The 22,427-nt window shown below is 36.2% G+C and overlaps 1 pseudogene; it reads left to right on the forward strand.

Moving 5' to 3' along the window:
* The window catches only part of LOC118929741 (transcription elongation factor A protein 1-like), a 37,401-nt pseudogene extending 15,651 nt beyond the window's left edge, over nt 1–21,750 (forward strand).
* Nucleotides 21,751–22,427: the final 677 nt, after the last annotated feature.

The raw sequence follows: 22,427 nt of genomic DNA on the forward strand, positions 1-22,427 counted from the left end.
TTCAATAGTCACCCTAAACGTTAATGGGTTGAATGCACCAATCAAAGGACATAGAGTAATAGAATGGATAAAAAAGCAAGACCCATCTATATGCTGCTTACAAGAAAGTCACCTCAAACCCAAAGACATGTACAGACTAAAAGTCAAGGGATGGAAAAACATATTTCAAGCAAACAACAGTGAGAAGAAAGCAGGGGTTGCAGTACTAATATCAGACAAAATAGACTTCAAAACAAAGAACGTAACAAGAGATAAAGAAGGACACTACATAATGATAAAGGGTTCAGTCAAACAACAGGATACAACCATTCTAAATATATATGCACCCAACACAGGAGCACCAGCATATGTGAATCAAATACTAACAGAACTAAAGGGGGATATATACTGCAATGCATTCATTCTAGGAGACTTCAACACACCACTCACCCCAAAGGACAGATCCACTGCGCAGAAAATAATTAAGGACACGGAAGTACTGAACAACACAGTAGAGCAGATGGACCTAATAGACATCTATAGAACTCTACATCCAAAAGCAGCGGGATATACATTCTTCTCAAATGCACATGGAACATTCTCCAGAATAGACCACATACTAGGCCACAAAAAGAGCCTCAGAAAATTCCAAAAGATTGAAATCCTACCAAACAACTTTTCAGACCACAAAGGCATAAAACTAGAAATAAACTGTACAAAGAAAGCAAAGAGGCTCACAAACACATGGAGGCTTAATAACACGCTCCTAAATAATCAATGGATCAATGACCAAATCAAAATGGAGATCCAGCAATATATAGAAACAAATGACAACAACAACACTAAGCACCAACTTCTGTGGGACACAGCAAAAGCAGTCTTAAGAGGAAAGTATATAGCAATCCAAGCATATTTAAAAAAGGAAGAGCAATCCCAAATGAATGGTCTAATGTCAAAATTATCAAAATTGGAAAAAGAAGAACAGATGAGGCCTAAGGTCAGCAGAAGGAGGGACATAATAAAGATCAGAGAAGAAATAAATAAAATTGAGAAGAATAAAACAATAGCAAAAATCAATGAAACCAAGAGCTGGTTCTTCGAGAAAATAAACAAAATAGATAAGCCTCTAGCCAGACTTATTAAGAAGAAAAGAGAGTCAACACTAATCAACAGTATCAGAAACGAGAAAGGAAAAATCACGACGGACCCCACGGAAATGCAAAGAATTATTGGAGAATACTATGAAAACCTATATGCTAACAAGCTGGGAAACCTAGGAGAAATGGACAACTTCCTAGAAAAATATAACGTTCCAAGATTGACCCAGGAAGAAACAGAAAATCTAAACAGACCAATTACCAGCAACGAAATTGAAGAGGTAATCAAAAAACTACCAAAGAACAAAACCCCCGGGCCAGATGGATTTACCTCGGAATTTTATCAGACATACAGGGAAGACAAAATACCCATTCTCCTTAAAGTTTTCCAAAAAATAGAGAAGGAGGGGATACTCCCAAACTCATTCTATGAAGCTAACATCACCCTAATACCAAAACCAGGCAAAGACCACACCAAAACAAAAAACTACAGACCAATATCCATGATGAACGTAGATACAAAAATACTGAACAAAATATTAGCAAACCGAATTCAAAAATACATCAAAAGGATCATACACCATGACCAAGTGGGATTCATCCCAGGGATGCAAGGATGGTAAAACATTAGAAAGTCCATCAACATCATCCACCACATCAACAAAAAGAAAGACAAAAACCACATGATCATCTCCATAGATGCTGAAAAAGCATTTGACAAAGTTCAACATCCATTCATAATAAAAACTCTCAGCAAAATGGGAATAGAGGGCAAGTACCTCAACATAATAAAGGCCATCTATGATAAACCCACAGCCAACATTATATTGAACAGCGAGAAGCTGAAAGCATTTCCGCTGAGATCGGGAACTAGACAGGGATGCCCACTCTCTCCACTGTTATTTAACATAGTACTGGAGGTCCTAGCCATGGCAATCAGACAAAACAAAGAAATACAAGGAATCCAGATTGGTAAAGAAGAAGTTAAACTGTCACTATTTGCAGATGACATGATACTGTACATAAAAAACCCTAAAGACTCCACCCCAAAACTACTAGAACTGATATCGGAATACAGCAAAGTTGCAGGATACAAAATCAACACACAGAAATCTGTGGCTTTCCTATATACTAACAATGAACCAACAGAGAGAGAAATCAGGAAAACAACTCCATTCACAATTGCATCAAAAAAAATAAAATACCTAGGAATAAACCTAACCAAAGAAGTGAAAGACTTATACTCTGAAAACTACAAGTCACTCTTAAGAGAAATTAAAGGGGACACTAACAGATGGAAACTCATCCCATGCTCGTGGCTAGGAAGAATTAATATCATCAAAATGGCCATCCTGCCCAAAGCAATATACAGATTTGATGCAATCCCTATGAAACTACCAGCAACATTCTTCAATGAACTGGAACAAATAATTCAAAAATTCATATCGAAACACCAAAGACCCCGAATACCTAAAGCAGTCCTGAGAAAGAAGAATAAAGTAGAGGGGATCTCACTCCCCAACTTCAAGCTCTACTATAAAGCCATAGTAATCAAGACAATTTGGTACTGGCACAAGAGCAGAGCCACAGAACAATGGAACAGACTAGAGCATCCAGACATTAACCCAGACATATATGGTCAATTAATATTTGATACAGGAGCCATGGACATACAATGGCGAAATGACAGTCTCTTCAACAGGTGGTGCTGGCAAAACTGGACAGCTACATGTAGGAGAATGAAACTGGACCATTGTCTAACCCCATATACAAAAGTAAACTCAAAATGGATCAAAGACCTGAATGTAAGCCATGAAACCATTAAACTCTTGGAAGAAAACATAGGCAAAAACCTCTTAGACATAAACATGAGTGACCTCTTCTTGAACATATCTCCCCGGGCAAGGAAAACAACAGCAAAAATGAGTAAGTGGGACTATATTAAGCTGAAAAGCTTCTGTACAGCAAAAGACACCATCAATAGAACAAGAAGGATCCCTACAGTATGGGAGAATATATTTGAAAATGACACAACCGATATAGGCTTGACGTCCAGAATATATAAGGAGCTCACACGCCTCAACAAACAAAAAACAAATAACCCAATTGAAAAATGGGCAGAGGAACTGAACAGACAGTTCTCCAAAAAAGAAATACAGATGGCCAACAGACACATGAAAAGATGCTCCACATCGCTAATTATCAGAGAAATGCAAATTAAAACTACAATGAGGTATCACCTCACACCAGTAAGGATGGCTGCCATCCAAAAGACAAACAACAACAAATGTTGGCGAGGCTGTGGAGAAAGGGGAACCCTCCTACACTGCTGGTGGGAATGTAAGTTAGTTCAACCATTGTGGAAAGCAGTATGGAGGTACATCAAAATGCTCAAAACAGACTTACCATTTGACCCAGGAATTCCACTCCTAGGAATTTACCCTAAGAATGCAGCAATCAAGTTTGAGAAAGACAGATGCACCCCTATGTTTATTGCAGCACTATTTACAATAGCCAAGAATTGGAAGCAACCTAAATGTCCATCGATAGATGAATGGATAAAGAAGATGTGGTACAAATACACAATGGAATACTACTCAACCATAAGAAAAGGGCAAATCCAATCATTTGCAGCAACATGGATGGAGCTGGAGTGTATTATGCTCAGTGAAACAAGCCAAGCGGAGAAAGAGAAATACCAAATGATTTCACTTATCTGTGGAATATAAGAACAAAGGAAAAACTGAAGGAACAAAACAGCAGCAGAATCACAGAACTCAAGAATGGACTAACAGGTACCAAAGGGAAAGGGACTGGGGAGGATGGGTGGGTAGGGAGGGATAAGGGGTGGGTGAGAAGTAGGGGGGTATTAAGATTAGCATGCATGGGGGGGTAGGAGAAAAGGGAGGGCTGTACAACACAGAGAAGGCAAGTAGGGATTCTACAACATTTTGCTATGCTGATGGACAGTGACTGTAAAGGGGTTTATAGGGGGGACCTGGTATAGGGGAGAGCCTAGTAAACATAATATTCGTCATGTAAGTGTAGATTAGCCATACCAAAAAAACAAACAAACAAAAAAAAATGGGCAGTTCCTGTGTGGTAACCTCCAATGAGTTCTACACAAGAGTATAAAGGGCATATAAAAGTGTAGGCAAAGGGTCTGTTTGTGTTTATACAGAGGATCAAAGCCTAATTCGGCTACCCCAAAAATGAACTAAGATACGATATGAAAAAGAACTTCCAACATCAGCACTCTCTTGAAGACTCATGCCAGAAGATGATCAGCAAAAAACCCCAACAAAGATCCACGCATTGCTACAGCTGTAGATGCACTCATCCCACCAGTTCCTGGACTTGACATGGGAATGAGGAAGGAGATATCTAAGCTGGCCTGTGCATACAGTAAAACAACAAATTTGACTGGATCTATACTGTTGGAACTCAACCAAGAATTTGGAGCAGTGCAAATTGTAGCGCTCCAAAATCTTACAACTACAGACTATTTACTGTTAAAAGAACATATGGCATGTAAACAGTCCCCAGGAATGGGTTGTTTTAATTTGTCTGATTTCTCTCAGACTGTTCAAGTTCAGTTGGACAATATCCACCATATCATAGATAAGTTTTCACAAATGCCTAAGGTGCCTAACTGGTTTTCTTGGTTTCACTGGTGATGGCTGGTAATTACAGATATGCTTTGGTTATGTAACTATACTCCTATTATGTTAATGTGTGTGCGCAATTTAAGTAGTAGCTTAAAACCTATATATGCTGAAGTTACTCTACAAGAAGATATGTCAAAGAAATAATCAATCTTCCCATGTTTTCTTCCGCCTGCTACTTCTATAGCTTTTTTTCTTCCTTCCTAATTACAACCCTTAAATAGAATTCGTGCCTCATATCAAATTTACCGAGTATCATAATTCTTCCAAGTGGTAAAGATACCTCAAGACAAATGCTGGGCATAGAAGCCACAGGGCATAAATATGCAAAGAAGTAAAAAGCTAACCTTTTCAAACAATAAGGCTTCCCTCTCACTTACCAACTGCACATTTCCCTGTATGGCCCCGGAAGATGACTGGTTAGCCAGAGACGGGTAAGATTCCTCAAGGGAGGAACAACCTAAGACAGGCACAGTCGCACAGGGGCCATCAGGTGAGAAATTGGGGATCAACAGAGGTGAGGCTTAGAACCTCACCCCCCCTGTTCTGAGAGAAATCTTCTGCATACGTGGATGTTTTATTGCCCTTGTGTAGCTTGGATTAACACATAGTCTACAGGCACACACCTGATCATCTACATTTGCTCTCTTACAACACTAAACTATGTTTTCTACCTTTATCTTGTATCTACCTACCACTTCAGCATTTTATTAAAAATAATAATAATAAAGAGAGAAATGTGGTATCCACATATAAATCAAGTATAAAAACTAAATGAGTATTCATATTTGAACTGACTGTTTAGAGTGCATAATGCATGAGCAAAACCGAAAGTTTCTGTGATGACTCCCCTTGTACTGTTCACTATGTAACTTATTCATTATTTAAGAATTTGTTCTACATGTAAGAACTTGTTTGTTATGCCTCAGAAGATTGGAGACTGACGAAAATTAGGCTTGGGGTGGATTAATGATTGTGCATTGAGCATTGACTCCCCTATACAGAATTTTATTGTCGTTAACAACCATTTGATCAATAAATATGAGAGATGCCCTCACAAAAAAAAAAAAAAAAAAAAGGACAGACTTCCAATGGTAAAATAAATAAGTAACCGGGATGTAATGTATAGCATAAGGAATATAGTCAAGATATTGTAACAGCTTGGTAGGGTGATAGCTGGAACCTCGAATTATGTATATAAATGTTCTACCACTGTGTTGTACACTTGAAACTAATGTAATGTAATACTGTGCGTCAACTACCCTTCAATAAAAAATAATTATTTAAAAAAAAAAAAAAAAGAAAACAAACACATTCATATTCAGATACCCTGTTTTGAAATTTCCAAACCTATCTGGAAGTTTCTGTTTCTCTCTAAGCCAGCCCTCCAGTGTTCTTCCTGCCAGCTGGTCAGATGTTTATACCTTTTGCAGTGGACAAAAACTGTTGTTATAGTACTTGAGCTTAACTCTAAGGTTTACAGTATGGACTCCATTCTCTGGATGGCCAGAGGCATGTCTTAGCCTTTTCTAACACAGGACAAAAACTGAAAAACAGCTCTTCTCTCAAGTACTAGGAATAGCTTTCAAAACTATTTTGGCCCTCAAATCCAGGAACGTGAGTGTCTGTCCCCACTGATTTTTTTCTGTGATCTCTTCTTCCTGGTGAAATCAGCCTCAGCCTCATGTCCTAGTAAAAAAAAAAAATGTCAAGGACAGCAGTCATACTGATAAAAACCTATTGCTTACAAGAGCTTAGAAACTAGGAACTAAAATTGTAAAGCCTATAAAATTAAAAAGATCAAATGCAATACATGATCCTGTATTGAATTCTGGACCAGAAAAAAGCATTGCTGCAAAGATGATTATTAGGATAAGTGGCAGAATTTGTGTAAGGTTCTGTAAGTGAAGTAGACAATATTGTATCATTATTAAATCTATTTATTAGTTGCTGTGATTATATAAGTGAATTTATTTTTACAGACTACATAGGTGAAGTATTTAGGGATAGAGAAGCATGATGGCTGCTACTTATTTTCAGATGGTTCAAAATATGTCTGCATACAGTGGTGTGTGTGTGTATGTGTGTGTATTCAACACACATGTTGTATATATATATGGGGGGCTGAATGAATGAGGAAGCAAGTCTGCCAAAATGTTAACAGTTTGGGAATCTTGAGTAAAGTACTTTGTACTCTTCTTAAAACATTTGTGCAAGTTTCAAATTATTTCAAAATAAAAAAAATTTTTTACCGTCTAGTCTCTAAAGACAAACTGTAACTGTGCTTATAGTTCATTTGAATTTTAAATGTAATTCTATATTCTAAAGTAATTAAGATCAGTCATAGAAAGTTGATTGAGAACCATATGCAAGCACTTTTATTTCTGGAAAGATGGTTCACATTTTGTGGGAGAAAAGAGTGGATATTGTAGTTACATTTATTTAATCTTCAATCTAAAGAAATTTTTACTTGTTGGAGGTACCTAATATCAGTACAAGTTCTCCTGTAATAACTTTTATTTATGTCAAAACATTTACATGCTCCATTAAATAAAATTTTGAGGGTTGGAGGAATGAAAATTCATCCTTAAGTCTATCTCTAAATACAAATATCAGTTAATATCTTGTTGCATTTCTTGTCTCTTTTTATTTCAGTACATGGATTTTGCTTCAATTGTAATTTTACTGTGCTTTTATAGATATTTATTTTTACTGCCTTTTCAATGGATTTTCTTTTGTATTTTTCATCATGACTGTCATTTTTCTCGGTTTCAGAATAATCCATTGGATGATCGCGACATAGTTTAATCACTTGCCTGTTAGACTTGTTGCTGTTTTTAATTTTACAGCTTTTATAAATAATGTCTTGATGAATCTGTTTCTGTGTAAAGCTTTTTCTTTGACTCTTAGCTAGATTTCTAGATTCACTGCTGCTGCTATGAGGTAGCACAGTTTAGGATACTTGAGATATACCAGGCACGACCTGTATTAAGGTATATGATCTTCCCACGGAGCCAGTGTGCTAGGTGTTTATATCCCCATTTTATGCTGAGAAGGTTGAGGCACAGAGGCAGTTAAGCATGTAATGGATTGTTGGATCAGTGGTGAGTGTATGATCTGCAGACAGTCTGAGTCTAGGTTTGGAGCACCTGCTGGCTGTGCTGCCCATGATTAGAATGTTTTTAAGGCAGCTCATACCACATATTGCTTTGCTTTCTCAAAGGATTGCACCAATTCACATGCAGGGCAGTATGTGGGCTCAGTGATACTGCTCCCTGACAGCAGTGAATCCTAGTTAGATAGTACTGCACTGTTGTACCACCTTTCAAATGCTTTCTACCTTGTTACTTGTGGAATATTCTCAGTCCTTGTTATGTTCTTTAATGTCATTATTAATCCTTGTTTTTTACCTCACAATACTATGGCTTCTTTCTGTTTTTGAGTCCTTCCAAGTGAATTACAGAGAATACAGTATTAGTATGTGAAAACTAATGATAGTCATAGGGGACTTGAATTGTGTTTCAGGTTTGATACCTTAAGCATTATGAGATGACTTCTAGAATTGTGATTTGAGCCATTCTCTATCATTCTTATCCAGATTATATTAAAGTCTTATCCAGAGCATATTAAAGTCATCTGGGGGACTTCAACAAATTCTGATGTTCATGCCTGACTGCCAGAGATTTGGATTGAATGGATCAGAATCGAAGTTTGAGTATGAGGATAAGCTTAAAAGTTAGTTGCTTAGGTGGTCCTGATAGATAGTTGAATATATGGATGTGGAGAATTTAATTACTTATATAGCTCTTATTACTTATGTAGGAATCACAAATGTACATAAGTGGAGCAATCTGTGCACTAGATACAAATATTTTCTGAACCCAGCTTTAAGGCTGCTTTGGTTGATTTAAACATGAAGGTTACTTATCAGTGCTAAACTATTGCATTGGCCCAGCATATTTTATGTACTTCTTATTTCGTGTTTAATTGCTCACCTCATGAAGACTAAGGCTTGTGTACTCCATATTCATAGATTATTTAAGATAGAGGAGGTGCTAGGTAGGCTTTACTAATGAAAATGTTCTTTATTTACTATCCCTGTCATATTTATATGTATTTTGGGTACCACCTTAAATTCTTTGACTTCATGAAAAATTATTAAAAGTGTTTCTATTTCTGCTTTGCACTTTCATTTTAAAATGATGGTACTAATATTTTTTCCATATTCTTTCCTTCCCTTTGTTCTGTATACTTTCCTCCCTTTTAGGTTCACCTTGGCATATGAATTTGTGGTTCCCATCAAATGAGGGAGTTTATTTGGGAATGCTGACTGAGCATTCATTGTGAAAAATACCCAAGTACATTTGATAATAGAAGAGCTTGAATAAACTTCAATTACTTGTGGAAAAGTTAAGATTTTAGCTTTTTTATTGCTGCATAAATTTTATGACCTGATAACATGAAGGAGTTCAGTTTTGTTTTGTTTTTTAATACATGCTGATGACTTAGGGACTTCATAAATTTTCAGATGGACCATCAACAGATAAAGACCCTGAAGAAAAGAAAAAAGATGCTGCAGTTACATCACAGAATAGCCCCGAAGTAAGAGAAGAAAGGTATTTTGCTGTATGGAAATTCACTTATGTTAAAAGACAGTTTCACCTGACTGTCCCTTTGTCCGTGGTCATATGATTTCATGTCTGTACTCTTCCTGTTTTCTAATCAGACAGAATTAGTTAATGTATATGGCCAAATAGTCTAAGGTTTCTTACATTTCCAGAAATTATTTGCACTGTACTCAACAAGTTGAATTGAGTGAAATCTCTGGGATAGCACTAATAGGATTGATAATGATGTACTGATTAGGGATTACTGGCTACTTCATTTACTGCATTTATTTTTTTAGATTTTTTTTTGGCCCTGGATCTAATGCTCCTTTTTATGCTCTTTTTTCCTTCCCAATCTAGCCATTTCTCAAAAAGAACTTAAAATAATGAAGGGTTCAAATTGTTCTCAGTTCTTGTGAGGCCTTTGTATTTATTCTTTCCAAGCACATAAGTGAAACTGCAGTATCCAGCACATTGATCTAACAGGTGACACGCTTAATAGATTCAGTACAGTCTTAGTAGATTCAATAGTAGTTCTGTTCTTGGGAAGCTTGTAATTTAACACTTGACTTTGATTTAGAGCAGTATTTTTTAAAGTGTGGTCGCTGAAAGAGCATGGAACCTGGCAATTTGTTAGAAAAGTCAATTCCTGGGCTTTACCCTGAAACTATTGAGTGAGGAATTCTGCTCTTGGAACCCAGACATGTTTTAACAAGTCCTTCAAGTGATTCTGATGCACTCAGGATTTAGGCTGCCTATTTTAACTTCACTTATTTCTCAATATTTTCCCCAAATTGATAATGTACTCTTTAATTTCTTCTTAGTAATAATGATCAAAAGCCTATACACTATTACTTTACATATTAGTACTAACTAAACATAATGATAAAAGAGGTAAGCTAAAAATAGTTAAATGCCAGTTGTTAATACAATTTATTTTTCTAAATCATTTGAGTGAATTCTAGACTTTTAGAAAATTGTAAAAACAGAACTCCCAGTTGCCCCAATGATATTTATATATGTATATGCATATGTACATGTATATGTACACACACACATAAGCCAGTTTTATTTATTTATTATTATTATTTTTTTTTTTTAGGAGAGCAAGGTACAGGCCTTTATTTAGAGATAAAGTGAAAGGACAGAGCTCCCGGCTCACGCCAGGAGGGGACAAGAGAGCCCAAGCCAGTTTTATTTTGAACCAAATAGGAGTCATTTGCAGACATATACCCTTTATATTCCTAAATACTAAGTCCAGCAGTGTGTATTTTCTATGAACAAAGACATTTTCTCACCTATAACCAAAATAGATATCAACATCTGGAAATTAATATTAATACAACACTTTTTTTTCTTATCTACAGACCCTATTCATCTATCATTAGTTGTCTCCATAATAATGGCTTTCATTAAAAAGTAAAAAGATCTTTCCAAAATATCATCTGGGATCACATATTGCATCTAGTTATCATATCTGTAGTTTCTTCTAACTTGGAGTAATTCTGTCATGACCTTGATATTTTTGGAAAGTGCAGGCCATAATTTACGAATTTTTTAACATAGGCTTTCAATTGTGTTACATTCAAAGTCACTGATTTAATATCTTGCATATAAAAGTATAGACAATATTTTAAATAGACACTGAAGGAAGATTAAGTTCTTAGTATTTTTATCAGTTTTATGTAATTGAGGTTTAGAAATAGAGCCTGTCTACAAAACCATAGAATTATCATGTATGAAGTCTGATAAAGTGAGTGGTTGGTATCTATGCACATACACACACACACACACTCTCAAGAAAATTTTAGAAAGATTGTAGAAATGAGATTGAGGTTTCATCTTAAGGAAGATACAAAGTTAGATCTAAGTGACTTGCAGTTGAGAGGGTTTTAGACTTTGGTGTAAGATTTTAAAAAGAAAGAAATGTGGTTAAATACTTTAGAAAGAAGGAACCATAATGTAAGAAATGGGGCCAGTGATAGTGAAGCTGGGGAGGAAGAGGCTCCATCAGTCCATGTGTGCTGTTTCCATTGAATGAGTGAGGCTTTGGGCTGTAAGTACTGGGTGGCAAAAGGGATTTAAGAAGTGGGATTTTTAAACATTGGTTAGCTCATTGATTCACCACTGACAGATGGTATGCTGTGTACTGGGACTACAAAGAGGATTAAGTCCTTGTCTTTGTCCTTGAAAAGCTCAGTCTGGCAGCGGATTATATCTGAAACAGCATTGTAATACAAACCTGTGTATGTAGGTAATGCTTTAGGATATCAGAGAAGGCTTCAGGAAGGAAATGACTAAACTTAGAAAGAATGCAGAATGACCATTTTGCCCACAGTGATCTCTTTGTGAAGTTTGATAGTGGAGAGAAGGCAAGGAGATATCTCCTTGCACTGATGCAGCATGTTAGATCTATGGAGGGTGAATGAAAAGGTTTGTGGCAAGTATCTTTAATGCAATGAAGTTAATTGAAACCAGTCAAGAGAAATATTTTGCTGAGAATCTAAAGAAGAAGTTAATCAGAAACAGTTTAAAAGATTAGGTTGACTGGAAAATTACTGACTGTCCTGATGGAATTGGTGTTTCTGGGAAGAAATTAAGAGAGCTTTTTAGATTTTGGTATCATTGGTCTACAATAACATGAGGAACATTATGTTTACTAGACTCCCCCCATCACCAAGTCCCCTCCACATACCCCATTACAGTCACTGTCCATCAGCATAGTAAGATGTTGTAGAATCACTACTTGTCTTCTCTGTGTTGCACAGCCCTCCCCATGCCTCCCCCCAAATTATACATGCTAATCATAATGCCGCCTCTTTCCCCCCCCCCCTTATCCTTCCCTTCCCACCCATCCTCTCCAGTCCCTTTCCCTTTGGTAACTGTTAGTCCATTCTTGGGTTCTGTGTGTCTGCTGCTGTTTTGCTCCTTCAGTTTTTTTCTTTGCTGTTATACTCCACAGATGATTGAAATCATTTGATACTTGTCTTTCTCCACCTGGCTTATTTCACTGAGCATAATACCCTCTAGCTTCATCCATGTTGTTGCAAATGATAGGATTTGTTTTCTTCTTATGGCTGAATAATATTCCATTGTGTATATGTACCACATCTTCTTTATCCATTCATCTACTGATGGACACTTAGGTTGCTTCCATTTCTTGGCTACTGTAAATAGTGCTGCAATAAACGTAGGGGTGCATATGTCTTTTTCAAACTGGGCTGCTGCATTCTTAGGGTAAATTCCTAGAAGTGGAATTCCTGGGTCAAATGGTATTTCTATTTTGAGTTTTGAGGAACCTCAAATGGTTACATTCCCACCAGCAGTGTAGGAGGGTTCCTCTTTATCTAAGAGAGCTTTTTATATTCTTACAACACACTTCTCACTATCCATGCTTTTTATTCCAAAGGGATAAAATAGAAATAAACCTCATTGGCTGTCTGATTGGAACAGGTTTTCAAACATTTCCCTCCTCCTCTATTTTTGATTGACAGCTGTCATAATCTTTGGTGCCATCCCCTCACCCCTCTCCTTACAACCAAGGTCCTTGCTTTTCATTTATTATATTGAGTTACATTATGTATTTCCCTATTAAGAATATTGTTTAATTTCTAAAAGGATAATCAAGGTAAATGTTTAGTTGGTTAAAAATAACATGAGACTTGTCTCTTATTTATTAAAATTTTAACTTCTTTTTTTAATCTATATGCATTTTTTTAATGTAAGTCACTGAAATATCTTATTTAGGCCCCCAAATTTTATATTCAGAGAGTAATAGTAATGATATTTCTTTGAGTTTCTCCTAATTTATTTTTGGTATGTGTGTGTGTTTATGTGTATTTTAGTAGCTCCAGTGGCAACATAAGCAGCAGAAAGGATGAGACAAATGCTCGAGATACTTATATTTCATCTTTTCCTCGGGCACCAAGCACTTCCGATTCTGTACGGTTAAAGTGTAGGGAGATGCTTGCTGCAGCTCTCCGGACAGGAGGTAGGTTGAGTGTACCTTGCTTCATTGCTCAGTCCTTTGATCATCACCACCACTGCCACCTTCATATTACTGTTTTCCCAGCAGCACATCCCGCTGATAGCTGTCCACTGTAGCTTGGCTCAGGGAGCAGTTGTTGCTAGTCAAGGTTCGGAAGGCAGAGAGCTACAGGCATCACCGGGCCTCCTCAGCTTATTACCATATAATTCCAAGAAATAGGTTCCTTCTAATATATGGATGTTCCTCAGCTTATTACCATATAATTCCAAGAAATAGGTTCCTTCTAATATATGGATGTTTCATCTGATTCATAGTAATTTTAATTTTTTTCACAAATCTTGCTCCCCCACACACATTTAATCTGCAAGCTAATTACTCCCTCCCCAAATTAATGGTACTGAATTTGGGTCTTGGTGTTAAATGTTACCATGACGTATGTAAGTTTCATGTCCATAATTCCATTTTCTACTTTTTTTAAGTGGAAAAGAGATCGATTTATATGGGAGCTTTAATTTAACTTGATACCATGACGTATGTAAGTTTCATGTCCATAATTCCATTTTCTACTTTTTTTAAGTGGAAAAGAGATCGATTTATATGGGAGCTTTAATTTAACTTGACTGTATCCAATCTTATTATGTGAAATTTTGGCTTTAAAGTTTTATGTACAGGAATATTTATTTATTATCTTAGACAAATTCATCCTTTTTCTTTTCTGTTATATGAATCATAGTATGACCTGTTTTCTTCTTACTCTGTCCTTCCTACTTTGATTCCCTTACTGTCTTTTTAAATATTTTTTCTTTTTTATTTCTAGTTTCTTTTTATTTCCTTCTATCTGTTTGAATATTTACATAGGAGTCTTCTAAGTGTGTCCATACAGATGAAATGAATGGTTTCTTTGCATTGAAGCCTGAGTCACACAGGAGACAAGACAGTGCAAGACAGTTCTTTCTGTAACTTTCTCTACTCTCCTGGAACCTCCAGAGTTTATGGAGTTGTGAAATGAGGAATTGCCTGCTAGATCAATTACTTCCCCACTTCTGAGGGATAAGGAGTCATCAATGCAGGAGCACTGTGGACATTAGGTGAATCCAGAGGAGTCAGTGGGTAGTAAAGAGACCAGATTCTAATGAAACTAAAAATGCTTTATATACGGCAAATGGGGTTGAAGAAATTTTCTTTTAACTTGTTATAATCACTTATGCTTGACAATTCTCTGTGCCTGTGTTTAGATGACTACATCGCCATTGGAGCTGATGAGGAAGAATTGGGATGTCAAATTGAGGAAGATGTCCTTTGTGTGTATACTCACAGTGTTTTAAGTAATCCACTAGATCCATTATAATTTTTTCTCCCCATATAGAATTCAATTTAATTTTTCAGTTTCTATCTTGATTGTATTGTTTTGATGGGAAAGGAGAGAGCCATCTATGTCATTTTATTCTTGTTTTCCTGTCATTCAAAAGTAAAATGTAGTGTTGATAGTATTTTCATTTTTCTGCCTCAAAAATTGAGAGTGCAACAATTGAAGTTGTGCACAAGTATGCAGAAAACACACACTAAATGTGTGAAGTAGGATTTCACATCTGGGGTTAACTCAGCGATGCATACGCAACCCCTGAGAGTGTTCCCTTGGAGGGAAATGTGTTAATGCCAGACACCTTAGAGGGGTGCTCTGGGAGACAGGGATCTTGCACATGGGAATAGATAATATGGAACATCTGGGTGACAGCATGATGGCCCACCTCTCCTGGTTGAGAAAGTGGTCTTGTTATAAAGGGAGCTCCTCGAGGGCTCAGTCTCTGCCTGGGCCCGTTCTGTCGAGAAGAACCTGCTGAACTCACTTCTTGCCGAGCTGGGGAAGGAAAGGAACCTTCAGTTCATCATGAATGTCTTTTTCTCAGAAGGTCCCCAAGGGAACTGTGTAATCATTGAGAACTTTAAGATCCTTGGTAGACTTCAGATTTGGGAAAGTTAAAGCTTGGCTCCAAGTTCAAGCTTTTTTCCAAAAGTTTTCTCACTCAGATTGAGTGAGTACCTGAGTTAACTTTTGAAACTCTTATTTGTGTACTGCTGGCATTAAACATTAAGAAGAAAGAACTGCTCATTCATAGTATAAATGTACAGTCATTATTATTTTCTAGTTACAGATCAAGAAATCACGTAGAAATCGTGCCTTGTCATTAACTTGATCTAAATTGACAACAATTTTTGTGAACTGCTTAGAAATTTCAGGAGTTCTTATTTTGGCAGAATAGAGAAAAATGGTCTTACCTTTATAATTTAACCCTTTTTCCTTGACAACCTAGTACCCATATATCAAGAAATAAGGAACGCAGACATGAAATACAAAAATAAAGTATGAAGTAAGATATCAAATCTTAAGGATGCTAAGAATCCAGGTTTAAGGAAAAATGTACTGTGTTGCAATATTTCTCCTTATTTGCCAGAATGATGGCCTAGGTGAGTTTATCTGAATATAATGTTTACATGATGCGATCCCATGACGTCTGCTGAGAAGCCTGTTAAAATCATGAAGTACTGTATAAATACTACATATGTAATAAATCATAAGCTATTCTCATACATTTGTATATATGTATATGTAGAGAGAGACAAATACTTAAGGTGACTGAATCTGTTGGCATCTATACCTTGTCCCTTCCACAACTGTACCATGATCTTAGGATGACTGCCTTAAATCATTGTCTAAAAATAAAATGTTTTTACTTTTTGTGGATTCATGTAGAATCAAAGAGATGTGTGTCTAATTGCAACCAGACTTTGTAATTTCTAAGCTCTTTTCAGAATTAAGACCTATAAAATTGGTTACATCTTTTCAACTATTCCTTAAATTTACATGATGATGGAGAAAATGAATTCATAGCTTGGTGTTTATAGACATAGCTGTTCATAGGTAATAGCTTTAGTGTGTCTACAATCTCACTATTAAGCATTCAAGAGAGTGAATTCATTTTTCTATATACCTAGTAAAAATTCTGTTTTTAAAACCTCCTTGAAATAAATATAAACCATTTAAAAAGTAGAAAGCATTATGTAATAAAATCCCATATATCCATCACCCAGGCTTCAAATATTTTCAAGAATTTGTCATCTTTTTCATCCATTCCTTTTTTCTTCTTTTATTTCTTTCTTTTATTTTTCTCTGAATTATTTTCAAGCAAATCCCAGATATATCCTTTACCTTAATATACTTGGGAGATAGCTTAAAATATAACATTTTTCTAATATAACTACCCACAAACTATCTATACATTATGTTTGGTTTGGTTTCTTAAGATTTTGTGTATGTGTGTGTGTATGTGTAATATATATATATATATGTATATATATATATAACATATATTTAAATCTAAAGCAATCTCTTCCCCTACCTCTAACCCCTTCTTTTGTCTTTCATGACATTGACCTGTTGAAGAAAAATTTCATTTCACCTGTATCCTATGGTATTATATTTCTTCCTCATAATGTTATTTAACTTTTTTGTCACCTGTTTTCTGTAGTTCTATAGGCTTGAATATATACAAGTTCAACTTTTTCCCCTCATACATACTTTATAAGCAGTGCATTTTACTTTACATTACATCACATCGGGAGGCATGTAACACCTGTGGCTCTGCTGTCAGTACGCAGAGACTATCAGTGTGTTCGGGCATGGAGTCTGGATTCCCTGCTGCAATTTTCTCCATCAGCCTTTCATTTAATGTGTTGATCCACTGATAATCCTTGCCTGAGTTGGTTATTTTATTGGGGGTTGCAAAAGAATGATTTCTAAATTTCTGTCATTCCTTTCACATTTATTAGCTAGATGTCTTTGATAATGAAGCACTTTCCCTTATAAACTCAGGCTCTTGGTTGCCCTGTTGGTTTGGGTAGGAAAGAGGGGATAGATGTGTAATTCCTGCCCTTTGTTATCAGAATGAGGAGTTGGTGCCCTAATAACTGTCAGTGGGGGCTTTTTTGCATTTGGGTGCTCTCCTTTTTTAAGTATCACCATTTGTTTAAAAGCTGAAGAAATTGTCTGACATCTTGGACCATTGTGAACTCCTCTCTGTCCACTTACCTCAGCCACAGTAGTCTTTGGTAGCTTCCATGCATTCTGGCACAGGAAGATGCCCCTGGCTTACTCTGTGTATTTTGTGACTCAGAACTGGACCCAAACATTTCTCAGAAGGTGAATTTACTTTTTGGAGGCAGGGGTGGCAATGGTAGAGACCACAGTCTGGATACTAGAGGTGCTTGTTGCTATAAGATTTTGTTGTTTATAAGCATTCAAGCAGTAATTAAACCCAGTTTTCACATACAGTCCTACAAGTATTTGAAGAAATTATCAAAGGAAGCAAACTCATCAATGCTTTGAGGAAAAATATTTATTTTTTACTTCTAAAACTTTACAAATTGATTTTTTATTTTATTATTAAGCTAACTGACCACAAAAAACACTCAGGATGTTTATAGGAGATGCCTGTAACTGAGTGTGGTATTGCCACCTGAGACAGGGACCATGGATGTAGTCAGAGTAGGGTGAGGGCCTCCGGAGGGAGCAGGGTGGGATATTTGCAGTCAGAGCAGTGTAACTACATGCAAGGAAACCCCCCAACTAAAACTCTATGTTAAACATTGAGCTCTAAAATCATTCTTCAGTGAGATCAGTTAATGTTCCCCAGATAAAGAAGAGTAGCACATGTTTTATTATGCTAATCATTTGTAACTGTTAGGCTGGAGGAAGGAAAAACAAGGATATGCAAACAGAACAGAGAGATGCCATAGGGGGAGAACAGACTAGACCCCAAGGTCCGTGCCTTATATGGAAAGGGGACAGCTCTTCCTGAATTCCATCCTTCTGATGTGCCAACTAAGACCCGGATATCAGCCTCCTCCCTCTTGGAAGGAAAAAAGTTTCTAGTTGTCTATTATGTCACCTTTAGCCAATCATACATCTCCACGCCCCCTAGGATAGCTTGCCCACTCCTCCCCCTCCTAATCCCTTATAAGCCCCCACCTCCCTGACCAGGTGTGACTTCCCCGGCCTGTAATACCCAGACCGTGGAACATCACCCAGGAGTGGCATTCAAATAAACTACCTGGCCCTTTGTTGCCTCTCTTCGCCTGCTTATTTCGGCTAAAATTTATCTTACCATGTGTAAGATTCTCTTTAACATACTAAAAGGCCCAGGCCTATGTGCTGTCTTTCCTCCTTCAGATCTGATGAGGTGATTTTGCAAACTGAGCAACTAACTTAGCATGCAGACCCAGCTGTGGACAGCATGATAAAAGGCAGGAAGAATTCCATATTAAAGATAAGATTGCATTTTAACAGCCAGGAAGTTCAAGAGGCAGGATTCTTTAGCAAGTAGACAATACCTCAGCCCACCTTGGGGGCTGGGCAGGCAGCCTTTTGATATGCTCCCAGACCAAGGCACCGGTGTCCCAGAGAGAAATCAAGGCAGGAAAGTCCTTAAGTTAATTTTTAATATTCAGGGACCACTTAACAAGTCCCCACCCCTAAGCTTTTTCATTTCTCAAAAAATCCTCAACTCCCTATAAAACCCCCTAGACAACGCACCACTATGGACTCCCTTGTCCCCTTCTGGCATGAGCTGGGAGCTCTGCCCTTTCACTGTATCTCTAAATAAAAGCCTGTACCTTGCTCTCCTACCTTGACTGTTTGTGAGGCTCATTCTTTGGCTCCGCAAACAAGTACCCTGGCATCACACCTACCTAATAGGAAATGGCTAGTGGTGAGCTCAAAGAGATGCAGAGAAACTTGACCAAAGAAGCCATCAGAGAGCATCAGATGGCCAAGATGGGTGGGACCCAGACTGACTTATTTATGTGGTGAATATAAAAAGAATTGTACTTACACACAGGTTTGTGATTGTTTATATTCTTATTTTCATATTAAGAATGCTTCCAACTTCCATTTCAAGTTTGAAAACAACTAGTAAGATAATTAACAGTACTTTGAGGTTCTTCAAGAGATGTGATCCCTTAAGTGTAAGAATGCTTTCCTAATATTGATGAATTCCATTTAATTTTGAAGAAATTGTTACTGTGAAGGTTATATTGATTAAATAAAATTTACAAATTGTTATAGAATTTAATAAAATGGCCATATTCTTTCTCTTGAGTTAATAAGCAGTTGAGTATTGGTTATTTTGCATACAGGTTATAATTCTTTTTATTAGGCAGGATTATATAATTTAAGGAAATGTCTTTGCTTTTTCTGAGACATGGCCTGGGTACTTTTAGCTTGCCTGGTTTACAGACATTTATTCCTTTTTTGCAGCATGTTGATGACTTTTGTGACTCAACTTTTTTGTTCTTAACAGTTGAAAAGAGCCACATGATAGTTACCTTGGTTGTGTGTATATATGTGAAAATGGTTTTTTATCACTCATTGATTTCATTTGCCAAATAGATGTTTTATGCTTTATCTGTCTCTGCCAATCTCAAAATTTTCCCTTTAAAGAACAATTTGCTGTTATTTTTCAAGTTAATTGAAAGATTTAAGGAATTGAATTGTTTAACTGCAAATTAAGCAGTTAAAAAAATAACATTACTAACTTCTGCATAAGTTATAAAAAGGAACCTTTATTTAAAAATTTTTTTTTCTAGAAAGTATTATATTCTCAAGGTTAAAAATTCAATAGGGGCAAAATTATGAGTGGAAAGTTACCCACTTTTACCTGCAGTTACCTTGTTCCCCCTCCCTAGAGGTAAATCAGAATTACTAGTTCGTTGTATGACTTTCTGCATATTTTATGCATATACATGCAAATATGAATATTTTTGGTTTTGTTTTCTAAACACATGTGGGTACTGTAGTGTTTAAACTTGTTTTATTTGTCAAAGGTACATAACACTCCATTTTCAGATACATCATTTAGTCATAGTTTTCTATCTGATATTTTAGTATTTTATTTTGTAAAAGTATTACTGATAGTTACTAAAATATTAACATGTCTTAGAAATTTCTGAGTTTGAATTGCTCTATTATCTTTCAGTCCAGTAGAAAAATGTCAGCAATACAAAATCTATCCTAAAAATGCCACAAAAGTATTAAACAGAAAGGTATTTAAAAGTCAAAGCTTCTTTAAAACATAGAAGTGATATACTTATGTAATCAGATTATAAGTAGCTACGATAAGAGCATTCTTTTAACAGGAAGAATTTAGTTTATAGATGAAGTCAGTATGATTTTCTTAGAATCAAAAAATTCTGTCTGTAGATATATAACACTTCCAAAGGTGTTGGCAAAATAACATTCAAAAGACTGAAGTGTGACTCTTAGTTAACATGAACCCACCAGGACATATTTTTCCCCAGAGGGCAGCAGGGTCCTCATATCTGTATCTATTTTTAGAGGCCTAGATAGCAATATTAAGTATATGTGAAATATTTCAGAAGTATTATTTAAACCATTTTTTATCCAAAGGCTTTAAATAAGTAGAATAGATATTTAAAGGCTCTTGTTGCTGCCTAAATTTAAGAAGGGTTGCAGCAGTTTATATTTGTCAGAATGAAATATTTCTAGTTTTTACATCTTTGCTAATTTGGAAGAGAAAATTGACATCTTTTAATTAACATTTCTGTGCTTCCTAGTGATAATGGGGATTTTTAGTGTGTGACTTCAGATGATTTTCCCACTTATCTGGGATTAAACTAAACATGAAAATATAAGGAAGGACATAGAAAAATTTAATTTGGGGATGTGATGTGTGTTCTTTCAGTATTACTTGGCGTGTGTGGACTGGTTTCAGGCTCTCAAACATTGTGTCACAGTGCCGTTGTGTATTGTTTATCTTCATATAGAATGTGCTTACTTAGGCTGACTTTTTATTATACTGTGAAGAATGCTGTCTTCCACTTGATTTTGCTGCAGGTACAAACTCGTAGTACTGATGAAACAATGATGACATTTGTAGTCTGGAATGAATGTGGAAATTGCTGGAAGGTATGGTGCTTTCTTAGATTTGTACTTTACTCATTTATAACAGTAATTTTTTATGTCTTTTAATAAGCCTACCTAGATATCTAAATATATACATATGCTTACACTGTCCACCACTATGCCAGTCATGACTAACCATTTGTAATGGAATCTATTTTGTACCCTAGTAGAAAGAATGTTAACTTAATTTTCCCACCTTCATAGTGTTTTGGTACAGAAATAACAGGATTGAATCTTAAGTGTCAGATCCTGTATCACAGTCCTGTATATATTGTATTCATTCAGGTGTTAGACTTTGTGCTTCCAGAAAATCTGTACATGTATTTTGTTTTCATAGATTTTGATTCTGGGAAAGCTACGTTGTTGAAATCCAGCCCAGTGATTTTAGTGTTTATCAATTACAGACGACTCATGGTTTGGTAAGCTTTTTGCTAAGCCTCCATATTGCCTTTGTACTCGTGAATTAGCCCCACACAGGCAAACTTATGCTATTTAAATAATTCATTCTTGAGAGATTTTTGGGAGCCACAGAAATATAATTTAAAATTGGAAGAATTACACATCACTCCTAAGACCATTTTTATTGTTAATATGGGTGGGGATGTTAAGAATGTGGGGTTGGGAGACTTTCATTGTAGGAATATAATCTTTGTAGCCAAACAGGTTTTGAACTCCTTTGTCAGTTGACCATTACTGAACTGGAATTTCCTCATGTACTAAATGTAATTAATATCTACATTACAGGTTGTGGCAGTGAGTAGAGATAATGTATTTAGAATGCCTGGTAATTGTTGGTGTTCCAGAAATACTGGCTATTTTTGTTAGTTTTTTGACGTCTATGCAAGATTCTTTTTTTAAAGCTATACTAAGTATTGGCCTTTTTAGTCTACTGATTATTTTGAATTACTTTCATAGACTAAAGCATTTTCTGAAAGCCAGAAGTGAATTAAAAGCCAAACAATGGGGGAATATTCTCCACAAATATAGTATGGGACTTGGGCCCTACACACATATTTTAGGCATTGAGGCCAGTACCCATTTTATTATATGCAAAGACTACTTTCTGAGCTAGGAAAGTTTTACTGGTATTGAGAATGTTTTCCATGGTTTGAA

The sequence above is a fragment of the Manis pentadactyla genome, chromosome 3, assembly GCF_030020395.1.
Source record: "Manis pentadactyla isolate mManPen7 chromosome 3, mManPen7.hap1, whole genome shotgun sequence".
NCBI lineage: Eukaryota > Metazoa > Chordata > Mammalia > Pholidota > Manidae > Manis > Manis pentadactyla.